Here is a 23,413-nt window from a genome sequence, read left to right as displayed (position 1 = left end):
GTTCAAATGATCTAACAAACAGGTTTATTTTCTAATATTATTGGTCATATTTCTACATGTAATACCAGGAACAAAATTTTGGCCTACAGTCAATTAGGTGAATGTTCAGTTACCAAATGTAATACTTAAATCATTTATAAAATTAATTATAAAATTCAAATCATTTAGTATTAGAGAAGGTAGTTTTAATAGCTTTTGAGGATTTCTGTGAATCATCAAATATCTTGTTTTCATGTTGCATTTGTAGCAGCATTTTAAGGAAAGTTGTTGGAACCTAAGGGTCATGGTATGGTTAGTCTTATATTCTCATGAAATTTTTGTGAATGTATTCAGTTGATGAATAATTCAGATGAAGAGGAATGGCTGAAAAGTACATCCTTATGAATATATTCATGACAAACATATTGGTGAAGTGTAACTTATTCTTGATTATAGTATTTAACAAGAATATATTCTTCTTATCCCCTCAACCTCTCCCTCTCTATGTCCTTCAGTGTCCTCTCACATTATTCCTCCACCTCCCCTGCTGCAACCTTCAGTTCTCTTTCTGGGATTGGCAGTCTAGACTGTGATGGCTGATGATTCTTTACTCCTTCTGTTCCCAAGCAGAGAGTCTATTCTCCTTGTCCAGTCTTCTAGTTACAGTAGGAGGGCTCTGGAGCAAAGAACCATTGAAAAATTCTTTCAGACACTGTCATAAATTAAAATAAAAACTAGGCAAAACTAAAACTAGACAGATATCTTTAAAACTCATTAAAAACCATCTCCATTTGGCACAAAGTACTGTGCATAGTTACGTGGAATAAATAACTTCAGCAAATTAATTATTATGCAAACTATGAGCAAATGGACATTTAGAATACAAGCTTTTGGTAAATCAACTCTCAATGCAATGGCTCTTCCTAAATCATCAAGGCTGATCTCAGGGTGCATTGCTTGAATTCCATCATATCACCAGAGGGTAGTCATGGAATTCCTAATGCCCACTCTAGCCCTGCCTGGTTAGTAGTGTTATTCCAGTTTCCCAACCCAGAATAGAAAAGCAAAGATGTAAGCCCAATGAATGAGCTTCCTCTAAGGAGACTGACTATTGTGACATACCCAGAGGTACCATGGGAGTCAATGCTATTGCTCACATTGTTGAGAACCTGTCTTAGTTTGCCATGGTTGCTGCAACCAAGTACCACAGACTCAGTGGCTTGAACTAGAAATGTATTGTCTCACAGTTCTGGAGGCTGGAAGTCTGAAATCAGGGTGTTGATGGAGCCATGTTTCCTCCTAGGGGAAAGAATCCATCCATGCTTCTCCCCTGGCTTCTTCTGGTGGGTGACCAGCACTCCATGTCATTCCTTGGCTTGTGGCAGCAAAACTCAGTCTCCGCCTCTGTCACATGCCCATCTGCTCTCTCTCTCTCTTTTACTAACTGTATGCAAATTCCCTCTGCTTATAAGGACACCAGTCATGTCATAGCATGGGCCCACTCTAATCCAGTTTGGTCTCATCTTAACTAATCACATCTTCAAAGACTCTATTTCCAAATGGGGTCACATTCGAGAGACCAGGAGTTTGGACTTGAACATATCTTTTTGGGAGGCACAAATCAATCCATAACAGGGCCTTACATCATCTGGTCAACTCTCCCTTTAAATTTTTGTCCATGTTTCTCAAGAAAGGTGACAGAGGTTTTGCAGAGATCCTTTTGCCCACCACAGAGAAATACCATCGTGTGATGTAATGGCGATATCTGGAGAATACTTCAAGGGGCTGGGGAAAATCTTAGAACCTAAACCACTTCAGTTGTGGTTACAGATTCAGACCCAGAGAAAAGTGACTCAGAGACTTGAAAAAAAAGCACTGCTTGACTGTTGTTCAGGCATCCAAGGAAGTCTCCTATCCAGGCACCACACTTCCAAAAGAAAGCAGGAAGAAGGGTATTCCTAATCCTACCCTAAAGAAAATCACCCTTTCTTCTCTATATATAGCCTCTCTAAACCATCTGCTTGCCATTTCTGTACAGAAGTTCTCTTCTCCCTCCACACTAGACCTGAGCTATAGTCTGAAGACAAACAGGTGAGCTTCTCCACTCACTGTTTCTAGAATATGAGTTTTGTCTGCAGTGCAGGCGTGAAGGGTAGGAAGGGTTATTGGCAGGTTTTTCTTTGTGTGTAAAAGCTGGGAATTATGAACCTAGAGCTAAAGGTAACAATGAGAAAATGTGAGCTATTAGGTTTTGTATCAGTGAAAGACAAAAATGCTTGTGTTTGAATTGGAGCCTTCAGAGGCACAAAAGTGCCCAAGTGTGCGAGAAAATGTTCTTTGTTGTTTGTTTCTGATTTTCTTTGCTCTCTGATTCACTTCTTTTTCTTCCTCTTTTTTCTTTTTTTTTTTAATTTTCATTCCACATTTATCCTTTTTAGGGCTTGTCAGTCAAGAATCTGATTTTGTCTGTTTGGATGTCATAAGCAGAATATCAGACTGATGGGGATTTAGAGACCATGTCATGTTATATTTCAGTTGAGAAAACTGTGACCCAGAGAGGCAAAAGAATTTTTTCTATTTCACCAAAGTTTTCAGATCCATTGGGCAGGCTAAGATAGCAGCAAAGCAAAAGCTTCACAAACAAATTAAAATTATTTCTGAAATAATTTTCACATTTAATGTTTCAAAAAATTTGAAATAGTCACTAAAGGAAAATCAGATTTTGTTTGCTTGTCTTTTATGGTTTGGTATATTGTCTGGATTTTAATTACATACAGAGTATGGGAGTGGCACCACCATCCAGTCAGCAATTTAAGACTATAACGTTCTTTATCTGACTCAGAGTGTCACATGGGTAGTGACAGAAGACAATCTTGCTCTTCCTCCCATGATCCTTAATCTACAGTCTTGGGAGATTGTAGATTCTTGGGAAAAGATGACAAATACTCTATCTTCTTTCAGTCAGATGTTAAAAAAATTAAATTCTACTCCAAGCCTCCTTCCCACCAGGATATTTGCTTCTGTTAATTAATAGTGGATCTTTCAATCTCTACTCAGAATTTTGCCAAAGTACTAGGGGTGTTAAGCAAAATAGTCAGGAAAGTGCCTTTGGTCTTCAATCCATCCCAGCCACTGCTAAGAGGTTCACTATTCAAAGCACCCTAGTCCTTTGAAATGTAGTGGTTCTGCTGTTTTCTTAAGATAAAAGATCTTCACAAAGGCTGGGATCCCTAGTGAATTGGATCCATTCATCTAGATATAAGCACCCAAATCCCTCCCTCTTTCCTGAACTGCTCTTTCCCAGATCCTCCCATCTCCTGGGAGCATGTCACAGAGGCTGGCCATAGGCACCTGTGTCCTTGGAACCCACAGAATCCCTTTATTTCCTCCATGTCAGGCAATCTCCCATCTCGGTCTCACTGCTTCCACCTCCCCACTGTCACCCTCTTTTAAAGGTACCCTGTCTCCCTGCCTACATCACAAGGGAGCTCAAACTTTCAGAAACCGATACCAAGGATGGGGGGTATCAGTTTTTTACTTTGTAACTAGACTTCCTCCTGGGTTTTAAGGCTGCCACATTATGACTCTTTTGAATAGAAATGTGTGCTGCTCTTTCAGCCTGAATCTCAGTCCATGCACATTCACCATGGAAGCCCTTGCCTCTGATCAAAGCAAAGTTTGCTGTGCAATTTAGGATCACACAACTTTATTGCACAGTATCCCATTCTGAAAGTAGAAGAGAGCTCCACCAAGGGGGTGGAGAGAGGACGCTCAAACAGGGCAACTGTGGAAGCGAGTGAGGAAAAGTTCTGATTGGCTGGCATTAAGCCTCCGTTTTATGCAGTGGGGAGGGAGGTCTTACAAAGTGAAGAGCAGATACACTGATTAGAATGGTAGGCTTGTCCATTCTCTCCTGGACAGAAACTCATTTTATCACCAGGTGTAAAATTAGCTTAAGTATTTGATCTAAGAGTTACTGTTCAGATGGTAGAGATGAGTCCAAGTTTTCTATATGCAGATTTTGGACTAATGAGATAATGTTCCATTTGCTGAGGGCCAGGCTAGAGACAAACAATGAAGATCATTTACAACAGTCATAGATATAGACTGGAGAACATCTGCACTAGTGAAGGGGAGAAAGGTATAGACATTAATGTTTTTGTAATAATAAATGAGAGTGAAGTTTCTTAAAATTCACATATATGAAGAGTTCTAGATTCTGAGAAATCAACAGAGAGGTAACTACTTTAACTATGTGAGTCTGGTTACATGCTCTAGTGGGCAGGCCTATAGGAAAGAATTTAACTGTTGCCTTAATCCATCTATTATTTGTTCATGCATTCACCACACTGAGTTTACTTTACCCTGCATCAACAGCTAGACCAAGATGATGACCCCTGTTGCTGCATTCAAAGTCCCTATGGATGAAGTGACAAGCTGGGAGATTCCCCAAAAGCCCCATCCCCTGTGAACTCCTTCTTATTGGAGAGGCTGCCTTCCCAGTGATGGTGAATGACAAGGGTGGGGTTCTCATTGTTGCCTCTTCCTATGGCCAAGGATGCCTGGTGATTGTCTCCCAGGAGGGCTACCTGATGAATGCTGGGTTGGCTCGATTTCTTCTCAATGCAGTGGACTGGCTCTGTCCTTCCCCTGGGGCTCCTTTTGGAGTGCATCCATGCCTAAAACCTTTGGTCAAAATCATCCAAGATTTTAGAGGTGGGAAGGGGGAGGCACAAGTTGAGACAGGACTAGGTGACTTCCTGGGGGTTTACTGCATCAATATCTACAATGATACCATGATTGCAAAGCTGATCCAGTTTGTGAAGCATGGAGGGCTTGCTCATGGGGTCCAAGCCTGGTGTTGGGCTAGTCAGCACAGTCATGACATGGTGCTGTCCAGGTTCCCTGGGAACCAGGTGGCAAATTTAGCTGCCGTGTACTTCACTGACACCTGAGGGGAAATAGCCCACTTCCAAGTATTTGAAGAGATGCCCAAGATTCCATGCCAAGTCAGGTGAGTGATATTTCCCTAAAGGGGAACCTGATATAAAAGAGCAGTGCTGTTCCATATTTTGAAGGTGCTTTCAGTCTAGCACAAAGAGATGGAATCATTGTAAAATACTAATGCAATTATAGAAGTGACCTGAGGCAGATAGGGGATAGTTCTATTGCTCTTTTCTAGGTATTAAGTGCCTTCCAGTATTGAGCAGTTACCAGGACCTAAAAGTCACTCCAACAATTTCTTGAATGTCTGAAAGAAAATTTGTTGACTCCAAGACCTAGTTTGATCAATTTAGGGAGAGTCCTAGGGCAAAATTGCCTTGAAATGGCTTATGAGAAAATGTAGAAAAGAGAAATATGCAATAGGAAAGGCTTAAAAATGAGAGAATGAAGACTAAGGGGAAGATTTTGAGAAGATGGAATTAGGATAGAAATGGAATGGAAAGATTTGGGAACAAAAGCCCAGAATTCAAAGTCCTTAGTCATCTACACATGCTATTTGGAGCACTTGTGATTGGGATTTGCCTGTCTAAGACCCTGAATGCAAGAGTGGTGGATGCTTTGTAGAAAGAGGTGGCTGGAAAGTGGAGAAGAAGACTATGAAGTTCAGAAGAGACAAGGATAGTATCTTCTTTTCTTACCATTATGTCACTAGCATGTAGCGCAATACCAGACATACAGTAGATACTAAACAAACACTGACTGAATAAGTGAATGAATGAAATTAATGTGTTCCAGAAACCAACATGTCACAGTGCCTTACATTTAGGAACTTCTTTCCCCAGGAGCAGAGGGAGTAGAAGGGGGAAGGGTCAATCTGAGTTGATGAAAGTGCAGCAGCAAGGTGATGAAGCCAGAGGATGGGTGCCAAGGGAAAAGGAGTCGACTGTGACATCGCCTTCCATAGTGGAACAAGATTCCTTCTTTTTGTAAAAAGTAAGGAAAAATAGGACAGATGATGGGATTTCTCATAACCATTTCCTTATTTATCCAACTACCCTGTATATAAAAATCTACCTCCTTCTCTGGCATTACATGGTATGGCTATATTATAATTTATTTAACCATGGAAATTTAGATTAGAACTAATATGTGCTTCTAGTCAAAGAGTCATATATAATTACACACTTATAATTATGTGTAATTACATACAAATGAATGTGTTTTTTGGTATAAGTTCAAGAAGATGAATAGCTAGTTTGAAAATACTGTATTTGAAGTGTCAATACTGAAAAATTGCTGTTTTAAAAGGCTATACCAATCTGAACTAATTACAAAAATATGGTCTAGACCATTACTAGTACTGAATATTAATTTTGTCTGACCTTATTGCTATGCTAGAAGGTAATGTGTTATTGTGTGTTTCTCTGATTATAGATGGGAGAGAGAACATATCTATTATGGTCATTTATATTTTGACTTTTGTCTGTTCAAGCCATTCTTTATCCATTTTTTATATATATTTTTTCGTCTTTACCTGTATTAGTCAGGGTTTTATAGGAAAATATAATGAACAAGAGATATCTGTCAGTAGTATGTGATTTTATTAGAGTCTCTCATGCAGCCATGGGGATGCACAAGTCCGGATTCCACAGGCAGGCTGCAACCAGGAGCTCCAATGAAAGTTGAATGAAGATTCTTGAAGTTCTGGGAGACGTTGGCTATCTGAAGATGTGCTGGGAAATTCTCTCTCAATGCTGGAATCACTTCCCCTTTTAAGGCATTCAGCTGATTGAGTTAAGCATGACTCATTGCTGATGGCAATCTCCCTGATTGATGTAATTGTAATTAGCTATCTATGATTTACCACTGCAGTAAAGTCCATGGTGGCTAAAGTCCATAAATGCCCTTGTATTACAGTTAGTCCAATGCTTGCTGGATCAAACAACTGGGCACAATTACTTGGCCAAGTTAACACAATAGCCTAACCATCACAGTCCGCCCCTTGTCAACTCAGCAACCATACACATTACCTTAAACCATGCTTATTCTCTAGGTAAAAAAAATAACAGACATGCACATATATATATTTCCACCTAACAATGTTCATTTCTCCTGTGTACAACCAGAAATGCATTATTTCCATACAGAATAAAGGGCAAGTTCTTGAGTAATATTCACTCTCAAACCTGGCGTCCTCAAATATTATGACATGAAACTGATACAACTTGTTATATGATAAGGGAAAAGTTTGAGGAAGAAGACAAAGAAATTTCTTTGTGTACATATACAATCATCATCATCACAAAACAAGGAAGAAAGATTCATGACCATTATAGTCCTCATTTGTGTAACTGGTCACATGGTTGAAGTTCATATTTATCACTACCTTCTTCCACTATCCATTCAATGTTTCCATTACCCTCAGCAAGCACTTCAGCTGGCTGTGGTTCTTTGCCTGGTGGAGTGAACCAAACATTCATTCCTGAAGATTCTGGGCCACTGTTAGTCCTGTTTGGATTGGGTTGTTGCAATTTTCCATTGACTTTAATCATAGGACATGATAGTACTAGGAGATGCCCCAGTGGATCTCCTAGATTCCAGGCAAAGTCTTCTTTACCCCCATTATGTAGATGCAATCCTATTTCCTCTTGATAGTCAGTATCAATCACCCCAGCCAGTACAGCTATGTCCTTCTTTGACTGGTAATTCAGAGGTAAGAGGACCTCAATGTGGCTATGTAGCAGTTTTAACTTCCAGTTCAATGGAATCATTGTTGTGTTCCCTGGTGACAGCACTCCTCCTTTTGGGACTAAAGCCTGTAGAACAGCAGAGTTTGAGGTTGCAGGGAAAGGAAACAAAAATTTTCCTAGTGCATCAATAGGAGTAATAGTGAGTGGTGCCTCTCCCATTTCTACCCCTTGATTCCTGGGCCCATGGATCCTTGTTATGGGAGAAACAGCACCATAGAGTGGACACTGATTTAGAGCATACACAGCCTCCTGGAGAACATTGCCCCAGCCCTACAAGGTATTGCCACCTAGTTGGCGCCATAATTGAATCTTCAGAAGGTCATTCCACCATTCTATCAATCTAGCTGCTTCAGGGTGATGGGGAACAAGGTAAGACCAGTGAATTCCATGGGCACGTGCCCATTCCCGCACATCATTTGCTATGAAATAGGTTCCTTGATCGGATGCAATAAGTCCACGGATGGTAATTTTGGGAGAAGCTTTGCATGCAGGAAATGCAAACCCATATCCAGAGTATGTGTCTACTCCAGTTAAAACAAATTGCCACCCCTTCCATGATGGAAGTGGTCCAATGTAGTCAACCTGCCGCCAGGTAGCAGGCTGGTCACCTTGAGGAATGGTGCCATATCAGGGGCTGAGTGTGGGTCTCTGCTGCTGGCAGATTGCACTCAACAGTGGCTGTAGCCAAGTCAACCATGGTAGTGTTGCTGAGCACATGCATAACTTCCTTCCCTACCTCTTTAGCCACTTTGTTCATGAGCCCATTGGGCAATGACAGGAGTGGCTGGGGAAAGAGGCTGAGCATTAGCCACAGAGTGGATCATCTTATTCACTTGATTATTAAAATCCTCCCCTCCTGAAGTCACGCTCTGGTGAGAACTCACATGGGACACAAATATTTTCATGTCTTTTGCCCACTCAAAAAGGTATATCCACACACCTCTTCCCCAGACCTCTTTGTCACCAATTTACCAATAATGTTTCTTCCTATTAATTCCCTAACCGTCCAGCCAAACCATTGGCAACAGCCCATGAATCAGTGTACAAACTCACCTGTGGTCATTTCCTCTTCCAATCAAAATGAACAAACAGGTGCGCTGCTCGAAGTTCTGGCCACTGGGAGGATTTGCCCTCACCACTGTCCTTCATGGATGTCCCAGAAAGGGGCTGCAGTGCTGCAGCTGTCCACTTTCAGGTAGTATCTGCATATCATGCAGAACCTTCTGTAAACCAGGCCCAAGTTTTCTCTTCCTCAGTTAACTGATTGTAAGGGACTCCCCAAGAGGCCAAAGCTGTGGGCTGGGAAAGAGAAGGTAACATGGCAGGGGTGGTGGCCATGGGCATTTGGGCTACTTCCTGTGTAACTTATTCATGCCTTCAGGACCCTCTCGAGTCCTAGCTCATATATACCATTTCCACTTTATTTTGGAGTGCTGCTGTGCACACCCAACTTTATGGTTTGGTGGGCCAGACAATACCCAGCTCATGATAGGCAACTCAGGTCTCATGGTAACTTGATGGCCCATGGTTAAGCATTCAGTCTCCACTAAAGCCCAGTAGTAGAGCAAAAGCTGTTTCTCTAAAGGGGAGTAGCAAATCAACAGCTGCATACCAGGTGCCAGTGGAAGTGTTGCTTTGCTCAAGCAATGATACCACATCTGGGACAGCAGCTGCAATTGGAGTCACCACCTGGCTGGGTTTATGATAATCCACTGTCATCCACCCATCTGTTTTCTCTACAGGCCAAATAGGAGAGTTGAATGGGGATGTGGTGGCAATCACCACCCCTACATCCTTCAAATCCTTGATGGTGGCACTAATCTCAGCAATCCCACCAAGAATCTGGTATTGCTTTTGGTTTATTATTTTGCTAGGTAGAGCAGTTCTAGTGGTTTCCACTTGGCCTTTCCAACCATAATGGCCCTCACTCCACAAGTCAGTGATCCAATTTGGGGAATCTGTCAGTTACTGAGTATGTCTATTCCAATTATGCATTCTGGAACTGGGGAAATAACCACAGAATGGGTCCAGGGACCCACTGGACCCATTGTGAGATGGACCTGAGTTTAAACTCCATTAATCACATGACTTCCATAAGCCTCTACTCTGACTGGTGGACCACATTGACATTTTGGGTGTCCTGGAATTAATGTCACTTCTGAGCCAGTGTCTAATAATCCCCAAAATATCTGATCATTTCCTTTTCCTCAATGTGCAGTTACTCTGGTAAAAGGCCATAGATCTTCTTGGGGAAAGGTGGGAGGAAGGCTAACAGTATAAATTTGGGGCAGTTTAACAGGATCCTTCCCCAACAAGACCCAGCTTTCTCCTCATTCAAGGGGCTCTGGGTCTGTAAACTGTCTTGAGTCTGAGAATTGATTAAGGAACTGTGAATTCTCTGCATTTGTAATTTGAGTTAGGGTTTCTAAACTCAACCTAGAACTCTTCTGTTTATTCAGATCCAGAGGAAATTTAGTAGACTGCCTGTGCATTTCACTGCTAGGTATCCCATGCTGTATTAGTCAATGCCATAACTTTACACAACTCAGACCTATTTTGAGTGCTTTTATGGATCCACCTTTCATTGCAGTAGCCATGCCCACATTGACATTGTCCATTAACTGCCAATATTTGACTTTTACCAGACTGACATCCATCATCCCCATAATGTTTAAGGATTCTAATTCCATCACAGCCCTCCCTACAGTAATATCTGGACTACAGAGAAGAGCAACCACAGAGCTCTTCAGAGAAGATGGAGTTAGACTTACAAATTTATTCCTCACAGTTCTGGTAAAGGTGTGTCCTCTGGACATTCCTGGGGTGGGTGGGCAGTTCTCAAATAGTAAATCCATTCTAACATTCCAATCTGCCTAAGTCTTTGAATTCCCTCTTCTACTGTAAATCAGGGCGAATCAGGCATCTCAACCTCAGGCATGCTAGGCCATCTATCTTTATTTTTTTTTAGATTTTTAAAAATTTGTTTCTCTCCCCTCCCATCCCCCCATTGTCTGCTCGCTGTGTCCATTCACTGTGTGTTATTCTGTGTCTGCTTGCATTGTCAGGTGGCACCAGGAAACTGCATCTCTTTTTTCTTGTGTCATCTTACTGTGTCAGCTCTTTGTGTGTGTGGTGCCACTCCTGGGCAGGCTGTGCTTTTCTCATGTGAGGCAGCTCTCCTTGCAGGGCGCACTCTTCGCACCTGGGGCTCCGCTCCATGGGGGCACCCCTGCAAGCCATGGCACTCCTTGCACACAGCAGCACTGCATGTGGGCCAGTTTACCACATGGGTCAGGAGGCCCTGGCTATCAAACCCTGGACCCTCCATATGTTAGGCAGATGCTCTATCAGTTGAGCCATGTCCACTTCCCAACTAGGCCATCTATTGGTCCATATTTCAGTCAGCCACCCAAACAAACTCTTAGAGCTCTAATCCCTTGAGCTACAGTGTTGAATCCAGAATTTCTGCTTAGTAGGTCCATAAAATAAATTCAGCCTGATCAATTTTATATTCTTTCCACCATTATCCCATACCCTTAGTAACCATTCCCACACTTATCCCCCTGACTTCTTTCTATATAAGTTTGAAAACTCATGCAGTTCTTTCTGAGTATACTTTACTTCCTCATGGTTCATACTTTGTATTTCACCTTTGGGGCTTGTTGCTATTGTAGTCTGGTAATAGGCCTTGAAGAGAAGAGAGGTGGTAGGGGTGGGTAAGGAGAAGGATTAGAACTGTTCTGCAAGCTTCTGACCTCAGGGCATTCCCTTGCATTTTCTGGTGAGATAGGATTAATCTCTTCAGGCAGGGGTTGGAAGGCAGTTTCCTCAGGGCAGACTGGAGGCTTGGCAGTGCATGCTGTAGTTTGGCTCCAAGCCTCAGGGCTTGGAGGAGGTCCAGACTCCCTGGGGCAGGAGGGAGGCTGGGCAGGGCAGGCTTCAGTTTGGCTGGTACCCACCTCAGGGCTGGAAGCTGTTTTAGACTCCTTGGGACAGGTTGGAGGCTGGATAATACAAGGTTGACAAGGTATGGTCTCCATAGGGCAGACCATAGCAGGCTTATCTGGTAAAGCCTCAGCATTATTCAGGGTTCCAATGTCTCCATAAATATCATCATTATCGCATATGTCTCCATCCCAATTCTCTGGATTCCACTCTTTTCCAATCAATGTCTTCACTTTAACTGCAGAAGCCTTGTGGGGTTGAGATTTTAGTTTCCTCTCTAACTCTGCTACTCATACAATGAGAGTCTGAGTTTGGTTCTTAGATATTTTGAGCTTGTGGCTACAGGAGACAAGATTTTATTTCAGAGCACACATAGAAACTTTTGCATCGTTCATGTGGTGTTTAAGTTTCAAATTTGAAGCCTTCAACTCATCTCTTTCTTTTGTAACAGTCTCCAGAGTATCTAGGAGGAAACAGCCAACATCATTTATATCACTTGACTTCACAAAACTCTGTTAAGTTGTTGAAAACACTCTCACCCAGATCCTTGCTTCTTATAAGCATGGAAGTAGGGGAATCCAGCAATGATATTTTGTATATCTCAATTGCCAACTCATGCCATGGACTGTTAGCAGCCTCTTCATTATTGGAAAGGGAGTTGTCAGTACCCTTGAGTCCAATTGAGAGTACAGAGCCAATTGCAGAACTCCCAGAACCACCTCAGACACCCCATCTTTAAGACTCTCTTCCTCAGGACCCACTCCTTGTACCAAACTGTATTATTCAGGATTTTCTAAGGAAACAGAATGAACAAGAGATATCTGTCAATAGTATGTGATTTTATGAAAGTCTCTCATGCAGCCATGGGGATGCACAAGTCCAGGTTCCACAGGAAGGTTACATCCAGGTGCGGCGGCTTGCTCGGTCGGTAGAGGTGGGGTCTGGCTGCGGACGAGGGGTCGGTCCAGCTCTGGACGAGGGGTTGGTCCCGCTTGGGACGAGGGGTTGGTCCCACTTGGGACGAGGGGTCGGTCCGGCAGCAGACGAGGGATCGGTCTCACAAGGGGTTGCGCGGTTCGGCTGACGGGGTCGGATCGGTCTCACAAGGGGTTGCGCGGTTCGGCTGACGGGGTCGCCCGGCAAAGCCGGCGATGAAGGGGTCGCCCGGAGAAGCAGGCAACGAACTGGGGACAAGGGAGGCCAGGCCCTTGTCGGGGGCTCTCAGGACTGGAGGGCGCACGGCAGAAGAACTACCGCGGAGACAAGGTAAACACGCAAGTCCATTTTACTGAGGGAGAGGCAACAGTTTTATAGGGGCTGGGGAAGGCTGATTGGTCGAAGCCACGCCCTGTTCTGATTGGTTGCCGGAGAAAGGTCAGTGGGCGGTACTGGACAGGGGAGGGGTGGTGATTAGGGATTGGCTGTCGCTGTTGCTGGGGGAAGGGGCAGGGTTTAGGGATTGGTGGCTGCTGTTGCTGGGGTGGAGGGCAGACTTGAGTTTCCCGCCCATGCCTGGCTGTTGCTGCTGTTGGGGGAAGGGAAAAGGGCAGACTGGATTTTTCCGCCCACGCCTGGCTGTTGCTGCTGTCGGGGGAGGGGAAAAGGGCAGACTGGAATTTTCCGCCCTGCGCCTGCGCAGGGAGAAAGAAGAAGAAGGGTGCCGCCCCACAAGGCATCGTGTGGCGCCATCCGGGAGGAGGGGCGGCCGCGGAAGCATGGCTGCCGAGAAGGGGAGACCCGAGGGCACTCTGCGCCCATGCCGAGCTCCCTTCAGGGGTGGCGGTGAGTCCGACCAGCCACCCTATTATGGGGGCAGCGGCTTGGCCTGCCGTGGCTGCTCCCCTGCCAGGCCAGCAAACCACACTTCAGCCCGAGGGGTGACTGCATCCAGGGACTCTAATGAAAGTCAAATTAAGATTCTTGACTGGTTCTGGGAGATGTTGGCTGTCCAAAGATTTGCTGGGAAATTCTCTCTCAATGCTGGAATCACTTCCCCTTTTAAGGGATTCAACTGATTGAGTTAAGCATCACTCATTGCTGATGGCAATCTCCTTAATTGATGTAATTATAACCAGCTATCTATGATTTACCACTGCAGTAAAGTCAATGGTGACTGAAGTCCATAAATGCCCTTGTGTTACAGTTAGTCCAGTGCTTCCTTGACCAAACAACTGGGTATGATTACCTAGCCGAGTTGACACAATAGCCTAACTATCACATTACCTATTGATTACTAAGTGCTTTTTACATATTATAGATATTAATTCTTTGTCTATATTGTATGCTGTGAATATTTTTTCCCATGATTTTTCCTTTAACTTTGTTTTTGTGTTATATTTCAGGTTTGTAAGTGGTCAAATTTGTTGGACTTTTTCCTTCATAGCAATCTTTATTGTTTAAGAAGTCTTTTCTAGCTTCAAATTTATTTAAAAATTTTCTTTGAGCACTTTATAGTTTTGTTTTATATTTGGACCTTTTAATCTGGATTTTTAAAATTATAAGCTATGTATTTACTCTAGAAGAATAACCAATTATGATGACAATATTTATTGAAAAGTCAGTATTTTACTCACTGAACTAAAAGGTTACTTTTTAAAAAAAGATTTATTTATTTATTTCTCTCCCCTTCCCCCCCGCCCCCCCCCCCCATTGTCTGTTCTCTGTGTCTATTTGCTGCATCTTATTTTTTGTCCGCTTCTGTTGTTGTCAGTGGCACGGAAATCTCTGTTTCTTTTTGTTGCATCATCTTGTGTCAGCTCTCCGTGTGTGTGGCGCCATTCCTGGGCAGGCTGCACTTTCTTTCATGCTGGGCAGCTCTCCTTACAGGGTGCACTCCTTGCGCGTGGGGCTCCCCTATGCGGGGGACACCCCTGTGGGGCACAGCACTCCTTGCACACATCAGCACTGCGCATGGGCCAGCTCCACACAGGTCAAGGAGGCCCGGGGTTGAACCACTGACCTCCCTTGTGGTAGATGGACGCCCTAAGCACTGGGCCAAGTCTACCACCAAAAGGTTACTTTTACATATAATGTTTCCATAAGTATATGAATCTGTTTTCCAACTTTGTCCTGTGGTCCATTGACCAATTTGTCTAATTCTTCACCAACCTTATTGCTTTCATTATTATAGCTTTGACCTGAGTTTTGATATTTGGGGAAATCAAACTCTCCTCCATATGCCCTTATATTATTCAGCTTTTTCAAAAATGTCTTATGTGGTTTGGGGCATTTATATTTGCAGATTAAGCTACAGATCAGTTTATCGAGTTCCTTTAAAATATGATGGAATTTTGAGTAGGATTCCACTTAATTTAAAGATTATTTGGGGAATAATAAAAAACTTAAAGTATTGAATCTATTCATCTAGGAACAATATGTATTTCTTCAACTTTTCATGAATTCATTATATTCTTTAAGTTTTATCAATTTCATCAGAAAGGCCTTGCATATTTCTTAGTAGGATTATTCCTGATTCCTTATAGTTTTTTTTTTTTTTTGGTAGTATAAGTTATAAAACTATCCATTTTATAATTATTTATTGTTAACTTAATTTTGAGTTTTCTTGAATTCAAACACCCTGCTGAACTCTTTAATTACTTTTTTTTTCAATTAACAATAATTGCACCTTGGATAAACCTCATTGGCTATGATACTGCCACTGCACAAAACTACTTTATTTTTATAAGTTTGTCATTTGATTCTCTTAAATTTTCTAGTAGATGGAATCTTGCCAACAAATAGTGGAACTTTCATTCATTATCTTTATGTAGCAGTTTGATATTATTGATGAATTCCAAAAAGAAATATTAGATTATGTTTGTAAACTGATCTTTTCTTCTGGCCATATTAAATTATATTGGATTCATAGGTTTACTTATTAAGTAATTATGTAAACCTTTTATGCCAGTAGGATGTTGAGTCCCCACCCTTTGGTAGGTGGGGGCTCACAGATAAAAGGCATGGCAAAGGACAGAGTTGCGGGGGGGGGCGAGGGTTGATGTTGGTGTTTTGATGTTGAAGTTTGATGCTGAAGCCTTAAGCTGGAGCCCAGGAAGACAAGAACCCTGAACCCAGAGAAAAGCAAAATTCTGAAAGGGAGAAACCTAGGAAGCCTGAACTCCCACAGAAATCGGCAGCCGTCTTTCTCCAATACGTGGAAATAGACTTTGGCATGGGAAGTAACTTATGCTTTATGCCCTGGTATCTGTAAGCTCCTACCCCAAATAAATACCCTTTATAATAACCAACCAATTTCTGGTATTTTGCATCAGCACCCCTTTGGCTGACGAATACAATTTATTTCTTGCATTATTCAGGACATTCATTAAAATAGTGAATAATAGCAGTACTTGCAGGCAGCCTTGCTCTTCTTTTCTCTGATTTAAAAGAAATGCTTCTGGGAAGTGGATTTGGCTCAATGGATAGAGCATCCACCTACCACATGGGAGGTCCAGGGTTCAAACCCAGGACCTCCTGACCTGTGTGATGAACTGGCCCATGTGCAGTGCTGATGCACACAAGGAGTGCTGTGCCATGCAGGGGTGTCCCCTGAGTAGGGGAGCCCCACGTACAAGGAGTGCGCTCTGTAAGGAGAGCCGCTCAGCATGAAAAAAGTGCAGTCTGCACAGGAGTGGCGCCACACACATGGAGAGCTGGTGCAGCAAGATGACACAATAAAAAGAGACAGATTCCCAGTGCCACTGACAAGAATATAAGTGGACACAGAAGAACACACAGCAAATGGACACAGAGAGCAGACGATTGGGGGAGGGAGGGCAGGGAAGGAGAGAGAAATTTTTTTAAAAATTACAAAAACAGAAATGCTTCTTATGTTTTGATATTATGTTTTCTGTAGACATATTCTAACAGATACACTTCATTCATATAAGCAAGTTTCGTTCTTATGATTTGTTATTTTTTTAAATCAGGAATGAATTTTATCAAATGTGTTCTTGGCATCTACAGAAATTAGAAGATTGTTTTCTTTAATCACTAAGTTACACTGATATATTTTAGAAGTTCCTTCCTCTCCCAAACACTAAGGTGTTAAGAAGAAAAGGTTATTTTTGCTTATGCTTCATTAGACTTAACACATCTCATTCTCTAGATATTATAGCTTAATGTCTGTTATGTCATAGTACCAGCAACAATATGTGTTCACTCAGAATATGTCAACCTCAACGAGGTTTTCTTTTAAATTTCCTATTTCAAAGACATCAACTTGATAATTAGTTTTGAAACCTCAATACAGGTAGAGAAATCTACAGGCAAAATTGATGCTTAAAGTGCTATTCATTGGTTTGAGAATGAGCAGAAAAAAATGTCAAAGTAGTTTCTCAATTTTATGCTGAAAATGAATTAAGAAGTAACTTACAGTAGTACATGTAACATATTTAGTGAATTAAATGTGACATTTAAAAAATTATATAAAAGTCACTATTTTTTCAGATTACAAAAACAAATTTTAATTGTTGCAATTTAACATGTATGTGACATATATATGCCTATACCAATGTTTATTTACTCACTTTGGCTAGCTAGGCAGAATACAATTTAATACAATATTGAAATATTTTATTTGGTAATTTAAAAATAAATTGGTGACATTTTCTTGCCCAACAACAGATAATAAGGAATGGATTAAATTTTTTATCCCATATAATAATTCCAGAGGATTTCTTTTAAAATTATAAAAAGAAATTATAAAAAAAGACAATTCAGAACTCTAATGACTGTAACTTAAGAACTTCACAGCCTTTTTAAATGTATGTGCCTGTGTGTGATGGTGTGTGTATATGCGTGGAAGTATGTGTGAGATATAACAGGACTCCTCTCTAGAGCAAATTTATGAGCAAGACTACTTACTATTTATAGAAATGATAAACTGTTTTTCTCAACTTTATTTCATATTTTAACTATTCAAATAAACAAATTATAAATCAGAATATTTAACACAACATTGACTGAGATAGCAGTTGATCTTGGAAAATTTCCCTGGGAGAATTTATATGCACATTTTGAGATGTTGGGTATAAATATAATTATAACTGCTGTGTGATATTAATTATGCAGAGTCAAAACTGATCTGAAGATGAACGAAGCAAAATTAAAAGAGTAACCCCGCTCCCTTTCCTCTCATAAGTTTCATGTTCTCCTTTCGGCACTAATCGGGGGGAAAGTCTCTTTTCTAGGTGTGGGGAGGATCTCAGTCAGGATCAGGAGCAACTCCTAGAAGGGACCTCTGAGCTGGACATCAAAGGAGGGAGACTACTCACACATTCTGGCGCATGGGGCCCTGGGGCTGAATAACTCCCTCAGCTGCTTTCTTGCAGCTATGGCTGTGGTCGGATGGTGCTAAGTGGCCACGAGGGTTTTATACCAAGATCCACTCATTTGTGGTCAATTCTTTGCTACTGGCTGGTGGGGCCCCAGAAAGGGAGCATTGGATTGAATTCAGGAATGCGAAAGCTGGGCACTTTGTTATCACAAAATAACATGGAGTGGAGTAGCACAAACCTTCTGACAATGACTTGAGTGTCTTGTGCTGTACCTCATTCAACAAACTGAATATCAAGAAGGTGGAAGAATTTATTGCAGAGGTGGGTTGCTGACTGGTGTCCAGGCCTGGTGGTGGGCCTCCCACCACTCAACTTACAACTGTGTGCCTCAGTATCCACTTAACAAGTTCCTGACACGCTTAGGCCTTAGCATCTCAAAGGAGGTGATCACAGCAGACTAGTTCCCGGTCCCCAAGCCTGGAGCAATGAACTACCACGTCCACAGCACTCTATGCCAGGGTATGTTGTACAATGATGGAAGAGACATAGAAAAGGACTGGCTGGACAAACTCATAAAAGACTGCTCCCTCTTATTTCTAATCTCATATGAAGGGATTCCTATCTATGAGTCTGTGCACAAAACCATCTTGAACATGATAAAACGAAATGGCCTCCCACTTGTGGATAAGGAAAACCCAATCAGTAAAGACAGCCTTCAGGTCACCCTGATATCCTTGGTCAGAGAACTGGCCAAATCAGGGATCAACTGCTCTCCTCACTCCAGTGTTAGACTTACTCCTTGTTCTGTCCCACAGAATCTCCTGTCACCATTGAGATTAACCCAGGTATGGAATGGAGTGAGGGATGAGTGTTTTGTGGGATTAGCTGGGTTCAGCAGCACTCCAGGGATCTTACTCCCTCAAGAAGGCCATCTCAATTCTTTTCCACGAGCTATTGAGAAGATGGGGTTTAGGAATTCTACGTGAGCTGTGGCACACAGGGGTGAGTTCAGGTGCCACGGGGGATGCAACAGCTCTAGGAGGGCCAGTGTGTTTTTAATAGGAAGGTGGAACCACTGGGAGGGGGAGACCTCAACCTTTCCCATGGTTCTTGTCAGACAACAGTAATTTCTGGGTGAGTATTCCTGGCAGATATATTGCAGAAATTATACTTCTTGATGCCGTTGTTGCTGCTGGCTTGAGGTAAAGCATTCCACCTCCATGAAATTAACTTTTGACATTTCCTTAGAAGTTTTACTTCTATAATCAATAATATTTTTGATTCTCTAAACAACCCCACCAGGAATGCAGAGCAGCTACTGCTGTCATTTTACAGATAATGAAAGCAGCCACAGAAAAGCCCAAGGCTGTTTGAGCAGTAAGGGAAACAGAGACTATTATGTACCCTGCACAGCCAAATAAGAAATGCCAAAGAAAGTTTAGTTTCCTTTACCCCCTCCTCCTTTGCCCAGTGTCAAATCTTTTCTGACTTTTACTCTTTCCCATAGCATATGAAATGCAATGTCCTGCCTGTACAGGTCCCCAACTCACCTTAGTTATAGGGACCACTCCCAGAGTCACAGACCTTGCCCTCTTCTGTCTGAGACCCATAGGAAATCCCAGGGACACAGTCAGTGTCTTCTCAGTGTCAGTATTTACCTTGGGGCTCATTTAGCTTCAACAAAAGAAAAACAAATACCCAAAGTAAATAAAGAATAGGTACTAATTATGAATGGAAGTGGGTGCCCTGGAGAAGGTGGATAAATAGTAGCAATCACCTGGTTTGGTTGGGATTCTACTCTTCCCACCTGCTCAGCACAAGGCAGGTCAGAATCCTGCCTGCTTTACACATGCACACAAACACACCCACACACTCACACAGACATGCAGATATCCCCAGGATGACTCCCTTCATCCACTCTTGGTGCACACTCATCATGACAGGTACAGGTTGGTTGTCACGTCAATAACATAAGTGGTGCAAGAGTTTACCGTCGACCCCATGAGGTGACTCACTGTTACAGATTGGACAGAACAAAGAAGTCCATCTCCTGGCCCTGGGGAGGCCTTCTCTACATCATTGTGCCCTCTTTTGACAAACTGAATTCTGTGTCTCTCACCATCAGTGAGGCTGTGTCTGCTCCATTCTTTAAGCTGGGTGAGTGAGGGATTTGGGTCAGGTTAGAACCCAGAGCAGTGACAGGTCTGATTGTGGAGATGGGAGGAGAGTATGGGCCATGATGTGAACCATTGTCTATGAGGTGCAGAGGTGCCCAAAGATGTACTTACCAAATCCAATGGATGTGTCATGATGATGGGAACGAGTGTTGTTGGGGGGGGGAGAGGGGGGGTGGGGGGGTGGGGATGAATGGGACCTCACATATATATTTTTAATGTAATATTATTACAAAGTCAATAAAAATAAAAAATAAAAAAAATAAAAAAAATAAAAAAAATAAAAAAGAAAGGGAGGTCAGGGGCCTGAATGATGGAAAGAAGGGGGGTGAGACTCAAGGGCTGAAAGTAAACTTGGAGATATGGACACACACTGTTCTTGGAAACTTTAACAAAAGGTAGAGAAAGGGACAGGGATTTGCATTTTAATTTATGGCAAATAAAAGGCATTATTAATTACCAGGTTATCACCCAATGTGGTCAAAGTTATATAATTTAAATCTAGGGAAAGTGGTGTGGAGCGGGCTAGGTAACTTTTACTCTCAGGACAGACATCTCAGGAAGAATGAATGAGGCATATTCAGGGGAACACAGCTCCTCGGGGAGAGCTGGCAACAGACAATATCATCTTGATGATGCCAACTGCTAACCTCTGTGCCCTGGAGGATCTCGAGCCTCTACTTCACCTCTGGGATGAGATGATGTGGCCAGGCTGGCAGCTGACCCTTCCCTTTCTGCCATCCTGAGAGGACTGTTGCTGACGTGCAGATCTCAGCTGGTGGGTGCTCCAGGGGAATGCTCTGGAAACCTATTTTCCAAGTGAACAAATGTAATTGAATTACAAAGCATAATATTTCTAGGATCAGTAGGATTAACAGTGCATAACAACACTTAGAACTCTGGAAAACATGTTCACATGTGAGAACGTAAATTATTTTAACTATCCAGATAGTAAAGGGTCAGAGTATAATAAGAATGGAGAAAAAATCAGTGCTGAATATACACATTTGGCTTCATGGAAGAAATAAGAATTCAGAGGGGTTAATGTTGAAGACAAAAGTGGCTGGAGAGATGTATTTGATAACGTTGAGCAAAGTAAAAAAGTCTTGTTCAATATTGAAAAAACTAGAGAAAATGCAGGTATTTAGAGAAAAATGAATAAGTCTGATTGCCATTGTCAGGCTCTCAAAATGGTTCCAGAAAATGGATTAAGTCTAAACTGAAGAGAGAACCATATCCTTTTCCCTTACAGAGTCTCAAATCCAGATACAGAACATCATGGTATTGACATATAGATAGATAGATAGATATAGAGAATAGTCACTCACATAAAAATGGAAAAAATGAACGATGACAACCTGAAGGGTGTCCACATACACACCCTTCAGGATCAAGGTGGGGATAAGAGCATATAAGTTACTCTGAAGGAGACCAGGTAGGTTTCACATAAACAGGAAGAGAGGTAAAGTCAGGTGGAATCATTGAAAGTACTCTGAATCTCCCAGGATGATAAGGGCATATGCAGTACAAAGAATGTCATAAATCACCTCATCTTTTCTTCCTTGTAACATTTCCCCAGACTGGATGCATTCAGGATACTCCATCATATGCCACCTGGAGTTGGTACACAAACTCATTAATGAGACTAGCAAGAAAAGCAGAGGTCTGTGTGGAGCCATCCATGAGCTGGGCCACAACCAGCAGCGGCATGGATGGGAGTTCCCCACACACACCGTTAAGGCCACCTGCAACCTCTGGTCAGTCTATGTGCATGAGACGGTGCTGGGCATCTCCAGGGTTCAGGCCTACCCTGCTCTGAGATCTCCAGAACAAGAGAAGAGGATCAAAATACACCTGGACAAAGGAGCCCCCTTGCAAGACTGGAGTGTGTGGACAGCTCTGGAAACATATTTACAGGTACTGGGAAGAAACTGAGGGAGATGGGGGCCACCAGACCCCACAGTCATGTAGCAGCCTGGTGATCCCAGGAATCCTCCAACTTCTTCATCATCTCCTAAAGGTATGGGCCTACCACCTCACTTGGACAAGGCAGGCTAGGGTGCATGGGAGCATATCTGCAGTTGAGGTTTTACATCTCTAACATGCCCTCAAGGCTGTGATTCCCCAAGATCACAGATTCCTAAATGATGAACCCTTTCAGTTCTAAAGCCCTACAATTCTGGCTAATGTGGAGCCATTTCCAAAGTTTTCAGGGATCCTGTCTCTGAGTCCATCCTAGCTCTAGTCATAAAGGATGCAGTCTTACATATCTGCATGTCTCCTCTTTATCTACCAGCTATAGTCCATAAGACAAATGGGAGACTTACCAAGAATCATGACTTCCACAAAAAATAGAAACTTCATTATGTATGGGTGGAGTGGAGATTTTCAAATAGTAGGGTTCCAAATTTCCAGACATACAAGATGAGAGAATATCCTCACCTGAGTTATATTCATATCTTCATCTACCACTAAGCTTAGGAATGATAGAAATTAATAAGACCAAAAGTAACCACCATTTATTGAGAGTCCACTATGGGCCAAACAATGTGCGAGCACAAATTCCATCTCTGAGATTGGAGTGAGGCAGAATAAGTTATGGGGCCAGTCAATGGAATGGACTTTTACACAATAGAGATAGAATGAGCCACTGATAAGAATAAAATCAATATTAAAGGGTGACTTATAACTGAACATTGCCATGTAATTTTTATGTAGAGGGTGACTTTTATAGACTAAATACCTTAGTTTGCTTCTTTCTCTTCCTAGCTCTAGGAGACCTTTGGGTGGGAGAAGTACATCAGGCTCTTTGCTGAGTACCAGACCCTCTCCAACCTGCCCCATGACAATGCCAACAAGATGAATCCCTAGGTGAAGAAGTTCTCAGAAGAAGTGCAGAAGAATCTAGTTCCTTTCTTTGAGACCGGGGGCTGGCCAATCCGGAAGGAAGTGGCTGATAGCACGGCCTTCCTGCCAGAAATCATATGCACCTTACAGAGGAAAGTGAAGAATTGTAGCTCTGTTTTCTCTGGAACAGGATCATTGGATGCAACAGATCTATTCCTTATTTAATCAATACAAATTTCAACTTTAATTTATTCTCAATCTTATTCACAATCATCCTAATTCTTTTGCAAGGTAGAGATTAAATTAGAGAGTGATTTTCAAAAGTAGTAGTGTATATAAATCAAATTTTCTTCAGTTTAATTTTAAAACATGAGGAATTTGCTTTTTTTGTCTGTTCAGTGCTTTGCATTTGCTTTATTGGGTGGCAGGAGTTGCCTTGACTCTGAGACCTATATTTCTTTGGATCTTTGGATCCCTTTAGAGTTCATAGTAGATG

The 23,413-nt window shown here is 42.2% G+C and overlaps 2 pseudogenes; one reads left to right on the top strand and one right to left on the bottom strand.

Moving 5' to 3' along the window:
- Positions 1-4,366: 4,366 nt before the first annotated feature.
- On the top strand, positions 4,367-23,142 carry LOC101411300 (TRPM8 channel-associated factor 2-like; annotated as a pseudogene).
- Positions 15,164-15,288, bottom strand: LOC111759334 (U4 spliceosomal RNA; annotated as a pseudogene).
- Positions 23,143-23,413: the final 271 nt, after the last annotated feature.

This window comes from Dasypus novemcinctus, chromosome 5, assembly GCF_030445035.2.
Source record: "Dasypus novemcinctus isolate mDasNov1 chromosome 5, mDasNov1.1.hap2, whole genome shotgun sequence".
Lineage (NCBI taxonomy): Eukaryota > Metazoa > Chordata > Mammalia > Cingulata > Dasypodidae > Dasypus > Dasypus novemcinctus.
The sequence above is the reverse complement of the archived record's forward strand: the minus strand, read 5'-3'. Positions and strand labels throughout refer to the sequence as shown.